This window comes from Mobula birostris, chromosome 2 (assembly GCF_030028105.1).
Source record: "Mobula birostris isolate sMobBir1 chromosome 2, sMobBir1.hap1, whole genome shotgun sequence".
In the NCBI taxonomy this organism is placed as follows: Eukaryota; Metazoa; Chordata; class Chondrichthyes; order Myliobatiformes; family Myliobatidae; genus Mobula; species Mobula birostris.
In genome coordinates, this window is record NC_092371.1 from 188469741 (window position 1) to 188483981 (window position 14241).

Sequence of the window (14241 nt, forward strand, 5' to 3'; positions counted from 1 at the left end):
ATTTTGACTACAAATGATACTTTGAGCATGCTCTGGAGAAAGCAATGCTAAGTTGCACACTGTAAACTGCATCTCTGAGACTAGTCAGTAAGACAAGGAGCTCTAGACACCTGCAATTGCGTTGGTGTTTACACTTTAATTGATGCTGTTAGCCACAGAGCTTTGATGAAGACCACTTCCTTTTACCTCACTACACACAAGTGCTTATTTAAAGCACAGCACACCAAAAAGAAGCACGATTGAATCCAGAGCCAGAGTTCTTAAAATCATAGTTTTAAAAATTCATTAACCCTTTTGAGTCTATGGAAGTCGCACAGTTTTAATAAAGAGCAGTTTGACAGATGACAAAGCGCAAACTACTGCTCTGCGTTTGCCCGTGTTTTGCAGTGAAGGAGGCAGTTCATGGTGCCTGGAGCAGTGACAGGCTGTGTGATCCAGTGACATTGCTGTACAGCAGAGTTGACATGATGAAAACTACTGCAGCTAAAAATATCATAGGCTAGGTTTTGCAGCTGTGCAAGTAACACAGCCACAATCTGAGCATTATAAGGATAAAGGTTTTATTTCAGACTTGGTTTGGAATGACTGATATCATTGCAGACGCACACATAGGTATAAAAGGAGCACTTAAGGTCAAACAAATGGGGGAATCCAAAGCAATAACATGCCTTCCCAGTTCAGATGCATTTTTGACCTGCCGTGTATTTGAAGCATTATCTCTTTTAATGTTGAACAGGCAGCACCTTTGGTTGCAATTAGCTAAGTGTGCATTTCATCAGCTCATTAAGCAGAGACCAATGGATATAAAAACATAACTTGATGGCTCCAAAAAAAGTACTTTAAGTAACTGCTTCTTTTAACACCCTATCCATTAATTGGCATACACTGTGCTCGTAGACTGCTATAGGGAACAAGAGCAGATTAATTAACCATATTTTATGTAGGTGTAACTAGCTGGTTTGTATACTCTAGAGACCCAAAGCCATATTGGAACATGAGCTGAAAGAGAACACAGGTAATTAAAAAAATAGGAAGCAGGGTGAGTAATGCATACCAAGATTAGTTTAGGCATGATGCAAAGTCATCTGCTTAAAATAATCTACAAGTGAATTATGCAGAACTGATATCACTTTTATGTGATTTATTACTGCCTGCAAGATCAATGAATACATCAAAAATTTAAACTCATTCTGCAAGTCTGATCACACTAAAAATAAACGCCTCCCGTTGATTTCATTTGACTTAAAATGGTCATTTCATCTGACCACGAACCAACAAGGGGCGCCACAGTAGCTTAATGGTTAGCACAATGGTATTACAGCTCAGGGCATTCTAGAGTTCCAAATTCACTTCTGGTACCGTTCTATAAGAAGTCTCTGGACGCCCTGCCAGTGGAATGCATGGGTTTTCCCCAAGTGCTCCTGCAGTTTACAGACATATTGGTCATTGTAAATTGTCCTGTGATTAGGTTAGGGTTAATCGGGATTTTGGGGTTGCTGGGGCAGCGTGGCTCAAAGGACCGGAAGGACCTTCTCTGCTCTGTATTGCTAAATAAATAAATAAATAAACTTCTTACTATTCTCCAAGGCACAGTTCAAACCAGGGCAAATCCCCATCGAAACGATCCTTCCATGCCACATCCTGTGCCAGTTTAACATGTGTAAATGAGGACAGTTGGGTTTCTCAGTGATACTTTTGAAAGGCAGGTCAGGAAGAAAATGGAAGTTAGGCAGCTGAGCTTGAGTTTATGCACAATAAACTAGACTGCAACAAAAGTCAGATCTGCTGAACTGCATTGGTGGGACCCGCCTCCAAGGCTCATTGACCAGCCGTTTTCTAATATGTCAAGGACAGGGATGAGAAGGCAAGCAGGCCTTCGGGATTCCACAGCTTTGCAGACCTGGGGATGAGCTAATTCGATGTTGGTGTCACCAAATGAAGCGTCACAAGAGAAAACAGAACATCAAGAACAGTGGATCGGTTGTGAGGGGCTCTGTACTCAGCAAATCACGTGCCCTCTCTCTTTCTCTCATTGGTAGGGGAGAGCTTGTTGATGATTCTTGAGTTGGAAAACTCAGAAACAAAGCAACGTGGCAGACTTTATCATCAACAATCAGCGGGTTGTTTTGTTATGTCTCTGCATTTGTTGTGAAAGGGTGGCACCTCTCTGTCCCTCTATTGGGGAAGGAGAGCCTGTGGTATGTCGAATTGCTGGGCGAATAATTAGTTTTTTGTTGTACTGCAGGTCATGGTCTTTCTTGGGGGCGTTGCTATTGCTTGCTTAGTGGGTAGAGGGTGCTGATGTTTTTTTTGCTGAATTTATTGAAGGAGGGGAGCGTTGTTGCTTTGCTGCTGCTTGTATGTGGGGTGGAGGAGGGGCTTATTTGGGGGCTCTAATGTTTTTACTGCCACTCATTCTTTGGGGTACTCCAGTTTTTGTGGATGTCTGTGAAGAACAAGAATGGCAGGTTGTATATTATATATATTCTCTGATATTAAATGGAACTATTGAACTAAGAAACAGGAGAATGAAGGTTTCAAAAGTTGATCAGTAACATTAGTGGTGTCAAGCGATTCCATAGTGGTAAGAATGGGCTGGCATTGAAGGGTAGCACAAAGGCACAACATATTCTGCAGGCGCTTCATGGTTCCAGTGAATCTGACCTCTGGTGTGTGTGGAGTTTGCACATCATCCAATGACAGCTTCGATTTCCCCTGGTGTCCCCTGGTGTGCCAAAGTATGCTGGTTGGTCGATTAAGCAGCAGCATAAATGGGTGGTAGGCAAATCAGGGTGTAGTTGATATTTGAGAGAGTGGGTTACAGGGAAGTAGTTAGGGAGGAGATTGATGGGATAGTTCTCAGAGCAAACGTAGACCTGGAGGGCCAAATCACCTATTTCTATGTGATATGGAAATACAATTATGAAATGGGATCAAAACTCACCTCATGTGCAATATGATGCCAAGGATAGTTGTGAATAACCTGGTTCATCCTTAAACATTTGTTCAGCTGAGACTGGTCATTAATGCCAAGAGAACAAAGTTTGTGATAGAAAATGAAGACAACAGCTTTAGTCTTACTAATAATTAGAGGGGGGTAATTTATGTTCTTCCAGTAAGGATGATTGCCAAACATAGATAAAAACAGAAAATGTAAAAATACTCAGCATGTCAGAAAGTATCCATGAGGAGAAAAACAAAGATAACATTTCAAGCTGACGACCTCTCAGATCTTCTATAGTTTTGTTTTGCTTTTTGATATTTGAAAAGCAGGCTAAACTTTGAGAAGCAGGGGGTTGAGGTAAAGCTCATTGTCATCAATATTTAAATGAGTCCTCTCTGGGAGTTCTCCAATGACATTGGCAATGCAGTACATGCTGATGAGAAACTGTGGGATATGGAATTCTTGGGGGGGGTCATGAAAGGTAAGCAATGCAGGAATGGAAAGGGAAGACATTGTGGATTCTAGCTGTCACTGAAATAGAAATGAATCCAACTAGAAGAAAATATTTTAGGGCAAAGAGGAAACATCACAGGTTATCTAGGTGATGACTTTAAGAGTTTCCATCATTTATTAAGCTTTTGTTCGGAACCTGCAAGTGACCTCTTTCCACAGATAATGCATGAAGCAAAAAGACGAAGAAATTAAAGGTTAGAACATAGAACATAGAACATGGAATCGTACAGCACAGTACAGGCCCTTCGGCCCACAATGTTGTGCTGACACTCAAACCCTGCCTCCCATATAAGCCCCCACCTTAAATTCCTCCATATACCTGTCTAGTAGTTTCTTAAACTTCACTAGTGTATCTGCCTCCACCACTGACTCAGGCAGTGCATTCCACGCACCAACCACTCTCTGAGTAAAAAACCTTCCTCTAATATCCCCCTTGAACTTCCCACCCCTTACCTTAAAGCCATATCCTCTTGTATTGAGCAGTGGTGCCCTGGGGAAGAGGCGCTGGCTATCCACTCTATCTATTCCTCTTATTATCTTGTACACCTCTATCATGTCTCCTCTCATCCTCCTTCTCTCCAAAGAGTAAAGCCCTAGCTCCCTTAATGTCTGATCATAATGCATACTTTCTAAACCAGGCAGCACCTTGGTAAATCTCCTCTGTACCCTTTCCAATGCTTCCACATCCTTCCTATAGTGGTTTGACCAGAACTGGACACAGTACTCCAAGTGTGGCCTATCCAGAGTTTTATAGAGCTGCATCATTACATCGCGACTCTCAAACTCTATCCTTCGACTTATGAAAGCTAACACCCCATAAGCTTTCTTAACTACCCTATCCACCTGTGAGGCAACTTTCAGGGATCCGTGGACATGTACCCCGAGATCCCTCTGCTCCTCCACACTACCAAGTATCCTGCCATTTGCTTTGTACTCTGCCTTGGAGTTTGTCCTTCCAAAGTGTACCACCTCACACTTCTCCGGGTTGAACTCCATCTGCCACTTCTCAGCCTATCAATGTTTCTCTGCAATCTTTGACAATCCCCTACACTATCTACAACGCCACCAACCTTTGTGTCGTCTGCAAACTTGCCTACCCACCCTTCTATCCCCACATCCAGGTCGTTAATAAAAATTACGAAAAGTAGAGATCCCAGAACAGATCCTTGTGGGACACCACTAGTCACAATCCTCCAATCTGAATGTACTCCCTCCACCACCACCCTCTGCCTTCTGCAGACAAGCCACTTCTGAATCCACCTGGCCAAACTTCCCTGGATCCCAAGCCTTCTAACTTTCTGAATAAGCCTACTGTGTGGAACCTTGTCAAATTCCTTACTAAAATCCATATAGATCACATCCACTGCACTACCCTCATCTATATGCCTGGTCACCTCCTCAAAGAACTCTATCAGGCTTGTTAGACACGCATGCTGACTGTCCCTGATCAGAAATGCCCATAGATCCTATCTCTAAAGAATCTTTTCCAACAGCTCTCCCGCCACAGACGTAAGGCTCACTGGTCTATAATTACCCGGACTATCCCTACTACCTTTTTTGAACAAGGGGACAACATTCGCCTCCCTCCAATCCTCCGGTACCATTCCCGTGGACAACGAGGACATAAAGATCCTAGCCAGAGGCTCAGCAACCTCTTCTTTCACCTCGTGGAGCAGCCTGGGGAATATTCCATCAGGCCCCGGGGACTTATCTGTCCTAATGCATTTTAACAACTCCAACACCTCCTCTCCCTTAATATCAACCTGCTCCAGAACATCAACCTCACACATATTGTCCTCACCATCATCAAGTTCCTACTCATTGGTGAATACCGAAGAGAAGTATTCATTGAGGACCTCGCTCACTTCCACAGCCTCCAAGCACATCTTCCTACCTTTATCTCTAATTGGTCTTACCTTCACTCCTGTCATCCTTTTTTTCTTCACATAATTGAAGAATGCATTGGGGTTTTCCTTTAACCTGCTCGCCAAGGCCTTCTTATGCCCCCTTCTTGCTCTTCTCAGCCCTTCTTAAGCTCCTTTCTTGCTTCCCTATATTCCTCAATAGACCCATCTGATCCCTGCTTCCTAAACCTCATGTATGCTGCCTTCTTCCACCTGACTAGATTTTCCACCTCACTTGTCACCCATGGTTCCTTCATCCTACCATTCTTTATCTTCCTCACCGGGACAAATTTATCCCTAACATCCCGCAAGAGATCTCTAAATATCGACCACATGTCCATCGTACATTTCCCTGCAAAAACATCATCCCAATTCACACCCGCAAGTTCTAGCCTTATAGCCTCATAATTTGCCTTTCCCCAATTAAAAATCTTCCTGTCCTCTCTGATTCTATCCTTTTCCATGACAATGCTAAAGGCCAGGGAGCAGTGGTCACTGTCCCCCAGATGCTCACCCACTGAGAGATCTGTGACCTGACCCGGTTCATTACCTAGTACTAGATCTAGTATGGCATTCCCCCTAGTCGGCCTGTCCACATATTGGACAGGAATCCGTCCTGGACACACTTAACAAACTCTGCCCCATCTAAACCCTTGGAATTAATCAGGTGCCAATCAATATTAGGGAAGTTAAAGTCACCCATGATAACAACCCTGTTATTTTTGCACCTTTCTAAAATCTGCCTCCCAATCTGCTCCTCTGTATCTCTGCTGCTACCAGGGGGCCTATAGAATACCCCCAGTAGAGTAACTGCTCCCTTCCTGTTCCTGACTTCCACCCATATTGACTCAAAAGAGGATCCTGCTACATTACACACCCTTTCTGTAGCTGTAATAGTATCCCTGACCAGTAATGCCACCCCTCCTCCCCTTTTTCCACCCTCTCTATCCCTTTTAAAGCACTGAAATCCAGGAATATTGAGAATCCATTCCTGCCCTGGTGCCAGCCAAGTCTCTGTAATGGCCACTACATCATAATTCCATGTATGTATCCAAGCTCTCAGTTCATCACCTTTGTTCCTGATGCTTCTTGCATTGAGGTACACACATTTCAGCCCTTCTACCTTACTGTCTTTACACCATTTATTCCGCTTCTCTTTCCTCAAGGCCTCTCTGTATGTTAGATCTGACTTTATTCCATGCACTTCTTTCACTGCTCTATCGATCTGGGTCCCATCCCCCTCGTAAATTAGTTTAAACCCTCCCGAACCATGCTAGCAAACCTACCTGCAAGGATATTGCTCCCCCTCGAGTTCAGGTGCAACCCATCCAATCTGTACATGTCCCACCTTCCCCAGAAGAGATCCCAATGATCCAAAAATCTAAAACCCTGCTCCCTGCACCAACTCCTCAGCCACGCATTCAACTGCCATCTCCTCCAATTCTTACCATCACTGTCATGTAGCACTGGCAGCAATCCTGAGAACACCACCTTTGATGTCCTGTTCTTCAGCCTTCTGCATAGTTCCCAAAACTCACACTTCAGGACCTCATCCCTCTTCCTGCCTATGTCGTTGGTCCCAACATGTATCACGACTTCTGGTTGCCTTTCCCTCTCGTACCAGGATGTCGTGCACCCGGTCAGAGACATCCCAGACCCTGGCACCCGGGAGACAACAAACCATGCGGGTGTCCTTCTCACGTCCACAAAATCTCCTGTCTGCTCCCCTGACTATAGAGTCTCCAATGATGACAGCTCTCCTCTTCTCCGTCCCACCCTTCTGCACTACAGGGTCAGATTCAGTGCCGGAGGCCCTGCCACCGTGGCTCACACCTGGTCGGTCGTCCCCGCCAACAGTATCCAGGATGGTAAACTTATTATTCAGGCGAATGGCTACAGGGGTGCTCTGCACTACCTGTCTGCTCACCTTCCCTTCCCCCCCTCTGACTGTCACCCAACGACCTGCTTCCGACAGCCTAGGTGTGACTACCTCCCTGTAACTCTCATCTATGACTGCCTCATTCTCCCTTATGAGTCGAAGGTCATCCAGCTGCTGCTCCAGATTCCTTACACAGTCTTCCAGATCTTCCAGCCGTATGCACTTCTGGCAGATGTGACTCTACGGGAGAGGGGAGTTCCCCCAAGACTGCCACATCTCACATGAGAGGTACATCACCGTCTCAGGAGACATTGTAAAAACTAACTGCGAGCTAGCTTGTCCTCCGCCTCTTCTCGTCGAAGCCTCTCGAGTCAAAGCCTCAAAGCTCCACTCCTTCACTGGCCCACTCACGCAGCTGTCACCTAGCCTTGCAAAGATAGTCAAGGATGATGGCAACTAAAAAGAGAATTTGTCCTTTTGGATAATAATTTATTGATCTAAATGCCACAAAAGCATTTGTAGTCTCCAGTTTAACATTGTACTGTAAGTTGCCAGTAAGGTCAGCCAAAGGTGGTCAAATATATAAACAGGTGGCAGTGGCCTGTAGAGCTGGATGCCCTTTAGAAGACAGGGTTCAGACTAGGATTCCTCTCTCCCCAGGTGCGGCTGCCAATACAACATAATTGACTCGATTGCCGCCATTTCCATCTTGCACAACAGCTCTCTGAACAACTGACATTTCAACTCTCCCACACGTGCCAGCAGCAGTGACATTGCCGGCTCTCTCCCGTGTGAAGCCGATTATTCTGAGGTGAAAGCTGCATGTGTGCGGCTGATGATAAGAAGCGTGTGGAGCTGGCTGACACAGAGAGTTCAGGTCTGAAGAAGAAGGTGACATTTCCCTGGCTGCTCTCGTGCTTGTGTCCTTGTTAAGCTGTAGGGCGCTATTTATACTGTAATTTTCAGCTGTTTATTTGATCACCAAACAAACTGAACTTCTGGTAGTTTTCTAAATTTACCCAGATAATCATTGTTAGTTACAAGTGATAGGGACACAAGCATAAATAATGTCTATTTCACCCTTTGCAGAGTTTGGCAGGAGGCTCAATACAATTAAACTTCTGTACTGCTATATGAAAGAGAAAACTGTGCATTTATTGTCGTTAAATAAAAATTTTATGTTTTGTTATGGATTAGAATTAATTTGCATTTTACTTTTCAAATATGGATGTCTCCCTGTCAAGATATGATCCAGCTTGCCATACTGTTGCCGTGAAATGAAAAATATTAAAGTTTGCTTAGTTCGAACTTGCAGGAATATTGCAATCCATTCAAAACACAAAATACATAGTATAAGACACCCTGATTAATCAAGAACCTATCAATCTCTGCCTTACCCAATAACTTGGCCTTCACAGCCATCTCCGGCAAAGAATTTCACAGATTCACCATCATCTCGCCAAAGGATTTTTTCTTCAGCTGTGTTCTAAATAAACACTCCTCAATTCTGAAGCTGTGCCCTTTGTTCCTAGACTTACCCACTGTAGAAAGCATCCTCTCTACATTCACTCTATCCAAGACCTTTCAATATTCGATAGGTTTCAATGAGATTCCCTCTCATTCTTATAAACTCCAGTAAGTACAGGCCCAGAACCATCAAATGCTCCTCATATGTTAACCCTTTCATTCCTGGGATCATTCTAGTGAACCTCCTCGAGAGTTTCTCCACTGTCAGCTTAGACAAGGGGAGAAAATCTACTCACAGTACTCCGCCCTGTCCAACCAATGCTTTATAAAACCTCAGCATTACACACTTGTTTTCATGTTCTAGTCCTCTCAAAATGAATGTTAACATTGCATTTGCCTTCATTACCATCAACTCAACCTACAAGTTAATCTTCAGAGAATCCTACTCAAGGAGCATATCTGGGAGGAGTTTAGGAGGATTAATGGTACCCAACCGCGAACCTTTTGCTTGCTTCTTCAGAAACCGCTCTATTTCCATCTTTAATATCTCTAATTTTCCCCTTCAGGGTTCTTTTGAAGACCCTTACCTGGAGCTACACACTGACTACAGTTCTTTGCGGGAATGGGACTCGCTCTCGGGGTTTCACGAATGGCCGTTATTTCGCACGCCAAAGACTCGGCCTAAAAGCTCGCTCGCCTTCAGAGGACTGAGATTCCCTGGCTCTGAAGATGGGGCTGGGGGGTGAAATCGAGGGTTGGTGTCCAGGCAGAAGTCTGGTGTGTCTTGGGAGATGGAAGATCTAAGGCTGTGTGCCCAGAGACCCAAGATTTTTGGGCACAGAGCTCGGAAAAAGTGATGCATCAGACTTTTTAACACAGTAAATCAGTGAGTTGTTTGTTATGTCTCCCCTCTCGCTGTGAAACAGAGACACTTCTTTCTCCCTTATTAGGGAGAATGAGAGCCTGTGGTATGTCGAATACTGGGTGAACTAGTAGTCTTTGGGATACTGCAAGTCTGTGGCTTTGCTGTTGCTTTGCTCATACTTGAATACTCAGTGGCAGGTACTGATGCTTTTTTTGCCAGTGGGGGGGAGGGGGGATTGTTGCTTACTGCCACTTAGGCGTGGGAGGGAGGGAAGCTGGGAGGGGGGGAGCTTTGGGAATATTTAACTGTCAATCATTCTTTGGGGGCACTTCTCTGTTTTCGTGGATGGTTGCAAAGAAAAAACATTTCAGGATGTATATTACAACAACAGGAGTTCTGCAGATGCTGGAAATTCAAGCAAAACATATTTACCAGCAACTTTGATGTGGTAAGCGGAACAAGTGCTACACATGCCCCTACACTTCCTCGCTTACCATCATCCAGGGCCCCAGACAGTCCTTCCAGGTGAGGCGACACTTCACCTGTGAGTCGGCTGGGGTGATATACTGTGTCTGGTGCTCCCGATGTGGCCTTCTATATATTGGCGAGACTCGACGCAGACTGGGAGACTGCTTTGCTGAACACCTACGCTCTGTCCGCCAGAGAAAGCAGGATCTCCCAGTGGCCACACATTTTAATTCCACGTCTCATTCCCATTCTGACATGTCTATCCACGGCCTCCTCTACTGTAAAGATGAAGCCACACTCAGGTTGGAGGAACAACATCTTATATTCCGTCTGGGTAGCCTCCAACCTGATGGCATGAACATCGACTTCTCTAACTTCCGCTAGTGCCCCACCTCCCCCTAGTATCCCATCCATTATTTATTTTTATACATACATTCTTTCTCTCACTCTCCTTTTTCTCCCTCTGTCCCTCTGACTATACCCCTTGCCCATTTTCTGTTCCCCCCCCCCCACCGTCTTTCTCCCCGGATCTCCTGTCCCATGATCCTCTCATATCCCCTTTGCCAATCACCTGTCCAGCTCTTGGCTCCATCCCTCCCCCTCCTGCCTTCTCCTATCATTTTGGATCTCCCCCTCCCCCTCTCACTTTCAAATCTCTTACTAACTCTTCCTTCAGTTAGTCCTGACGAAGGGTCTCGGCCTGAAACGTCGACTGTACCTCTTCCAATAGATGCTGCCTGGCCTGCTGCGTTTACCAGCAACTTTGATGTGTGTTGTCAGGATGTATATTGTCTACATTTATCTGACATTAAATGTACCTTTGAAACCTTTGAAGGACTCCCAAGTCCCTTTTCACCTCTGGTTTTTGAATTTTCTCCCCATTTTCAAAGTAGTCCATGCCTTTATTTCTTTAGCCACAGTGCATGACCATACACTTTCCTACATTATATTCCATCTGCCACTTCTTTGCCCATTCCTCCAATCTGTGTAAGTCCTCCTGCAGACATCTTGCTTCCTCAACACTACCTGCCCTTCCACCTATCTTCATATTGCTTGAAAACTTGACCAGAAAACCATCAATTTCTTCATCCAAGTCGTCAACATACAACCTGAATAGAAACAGTCCCAACACCGACCCCTGTGGCACACCACTTGTCATCCAGAAAAGGCTCCTCTTATTCCCACTCTTTACCTCCGGCCAGTCAGCCAATCTTCTATAGTGCCTTTCGTATAAAACCATGGGCTCTTATTTTGTTAAGCAGCCTCATGTGTGGCACCTTGTCAAATTCCCTCTGAAAATCCAAATAAACAACATCTACTGACTCTTCTTTGCCTATCCTGCCTGTTATTTCCTTAAAGAATTCCAACAGATTTGTCAAGCAAGATTTCCTCTTTAGAAAACCATGCTGACTTTTGCCTCCTTTATCATGTGCCTCCAAGTACCCCAAGACCTCATCCTTAAGTATCTGAAGATGACATGCAGGCTGCCTTCAAGAGAGTGATTCCAAGGAAAGCATCCACTCCGGATGGAGTATCTGGCCAAGCACTGAAGAACAGTGCTGGCCATCTGGCTGGGGTATTCACAGATATCTTCAAACCCTCTCTCTTCAGCAGTGTGTGATACCCACTTGCTTCAAGCAGACTTCAATCACACTGGTGCACAAGAAGAGCATGGTGACCTGCCTCAATGACTATCACCCAGTTGAACTTACATTCACAATGATGAAAATGTTTGACAGGCTGGTATTGAAGCTTATCAGCTCCTGTCTGATTGGCAACTTGGATCCATTCCAATTTGCCTACCAAAGCAACAGGTCTACAGCAGATGCCATCTCATTGGCTCCTCACACAAACCTGGAACATCTGGACAGTAAAAATTCATACATCAGGATGCTCTTTATCGATTACAACTCAGCATTTAATACCATTATCCCTCAAAATTAATCAATAAACTCCAAGACCTGGGCCTCAATACCCCCTATGCAACTGGATTCTGGATTTCCTCACTTGCAGACCCCAGTCTGTTCAACTTAGCAAAAATTTCTCCTCCTCATCAATCTCCATCAGCATCAGAGACCCACAGAAGCACCAGTGTGTTAAGCCCCCTGCTCTACTCGCTTTACACCTATGACTTTGTTGCAACGTACAGCTACTCTATATACAAGTTTGCTGATGACACCACTGTTGTGGGCCATATTAAAGGTGGTGATGAATCAGCATACAGGAGCGAGACTGAAAATTTGGCTGAGTGGTGTAATAACAACAAGTTCTCATTCAATGACAATAAGACCAAGGAACTGCTTGTAGACTTTAAGAGAGGGAAACCAGTGGTCCGTGAGCCAGTACTTATCGGAGAATCAAAGGTAGAGAGGGTCAGTAATTTTAAATTCCTGAGTGTCACTATCTCAGAGGATCTGTCCTGGACCCACCACGTAAATATAATTGTATAGAAAGCACAACAGCACCCCTACTTCCTCAGGGATCTGCAGAGATTTGGCATGTCTTCATAAAATTTGGCAAACTTCTACAGAGGCGTGGCTGCATTATGGCCTGTATGGGAACAAGAATGCCTTTGAGTGGAAAATCCAACAAAAGGTAGTCGATTCGGCCCAGTACATCACCGGTAAAGCCTTCCCAACCATTGAGCACATTTACACGAAACATTGCCATAGAAAAGCAGCATCCATCATCAAAGATCCTCACCACCCAGGCCTTGCTCTTTTCTCGCTGCTGCCATCAGGTAGAAAGTACAAGTGCTTCAGAGTTTTGGCCCGAAACGCCGACTGTACTCTTTTCCTCGATGATGGGTTACCAGGCCTGATGAGTTCCTCCTGTGTTTTGTGTGTGTTGTTTGGATTTCCAGCATGGGCAGACTTTCTCTTGTTTGTAATCAGGACGCGCACCACCAGGTTCAGGAATAGTTACTACCCCTTAACAATCAGACTCTTGAACAAAAGGTAATGATTACACTCATTCTTCTTCTCGTGTTCCCACAACCAATGGTCTCACTTTAAGGACTCTTTATATTGCTATTTCATTATCTCATTATTTATTGCTATTTATTTATATATGCATTTGCACTGTTTGTTGTTCATTGATCCTGTTGATCCTTTTCTATAGATTTGCTAAGTATGCCCGCAGGAAAAAGAATCTCAGGGTTGTATGTGGTGACGTGTATGTACTCCGATAATAAATTTTACTTTGAGCTTTGAACTTTAATAATAGTAAGTCCAACATCTTTCCAACAATGGAAATTGGGCTAACTGATCTATAATTTTCCTTCTTCTGCCTCTCTGCCTTCTGAAAAAGTGGTGTGACATCTGCTATTTTCCAGTGCTCAGGAGCTAGTGATTCTTAAAAGGTGCCTCCACAATCTCTTCCGCTACCTCTTTCAGGACTCCGGAGTGTAGTCCATATGGTCCAGGTGGCTTAACTACTTTCAGACTTTTCAGCTTCCCAGGTGCCTTCTTCTTAGTAATAGCAATGACACTCACGTCTGCCTCCTGACACTTGAATCTCTGGCATATTTTTAGTGTGCTCCACAGTGAGGACTTACGCAAAATACTTCACAAGTTCCTCTGCCACTTCTTTGTCCTCCATTACTACCTCTTCAGCATCATTTTCCAGTGGTCTGATGTCACCCTCGGCTCTCTTTTACTCCTTATATATCTGAACAAAGCATTTTATATCCTCTTTTACATTATTTATGAGCTTACCTTCATATTTCATCTTTTCTCTCTTGTCAACCATCGTTGCCTCATCCTCCTTTTAGAAAAGTTCTTCACCTTTGGGACGTATCCTTCCTGCACCTTTCAAAGTACCCCCAGAAACACCAGCTGTTCTGCTATCACCTGCTGGTGTGCCCTTCCAATCAAATTCTCTCTTGTGCCTCTATAATTCACTTTACCCCGTTGTCATACTGACATGTCCAATTTTAGCTTCTCCTTCTCAAACGGCAGGGTGAATTCTATCATATTATGATCTCTGCCTCCTAATGGTCCTTTTACCTTAACCTTCCTTATCAAATCAGGGTCAAATCACCTGCATATTGAAATCTTTCATGATTATCACAACATTGCCCTTTTGACATGCCTTTTCTTTCTCCCGTTATAATTTGTAGCCCACATCCTGAATACTGTTCAGAGGCCTGTATATAACACCCATCAGGGTCTTTTTACCCTTACAGTTTCTTAATTCTACC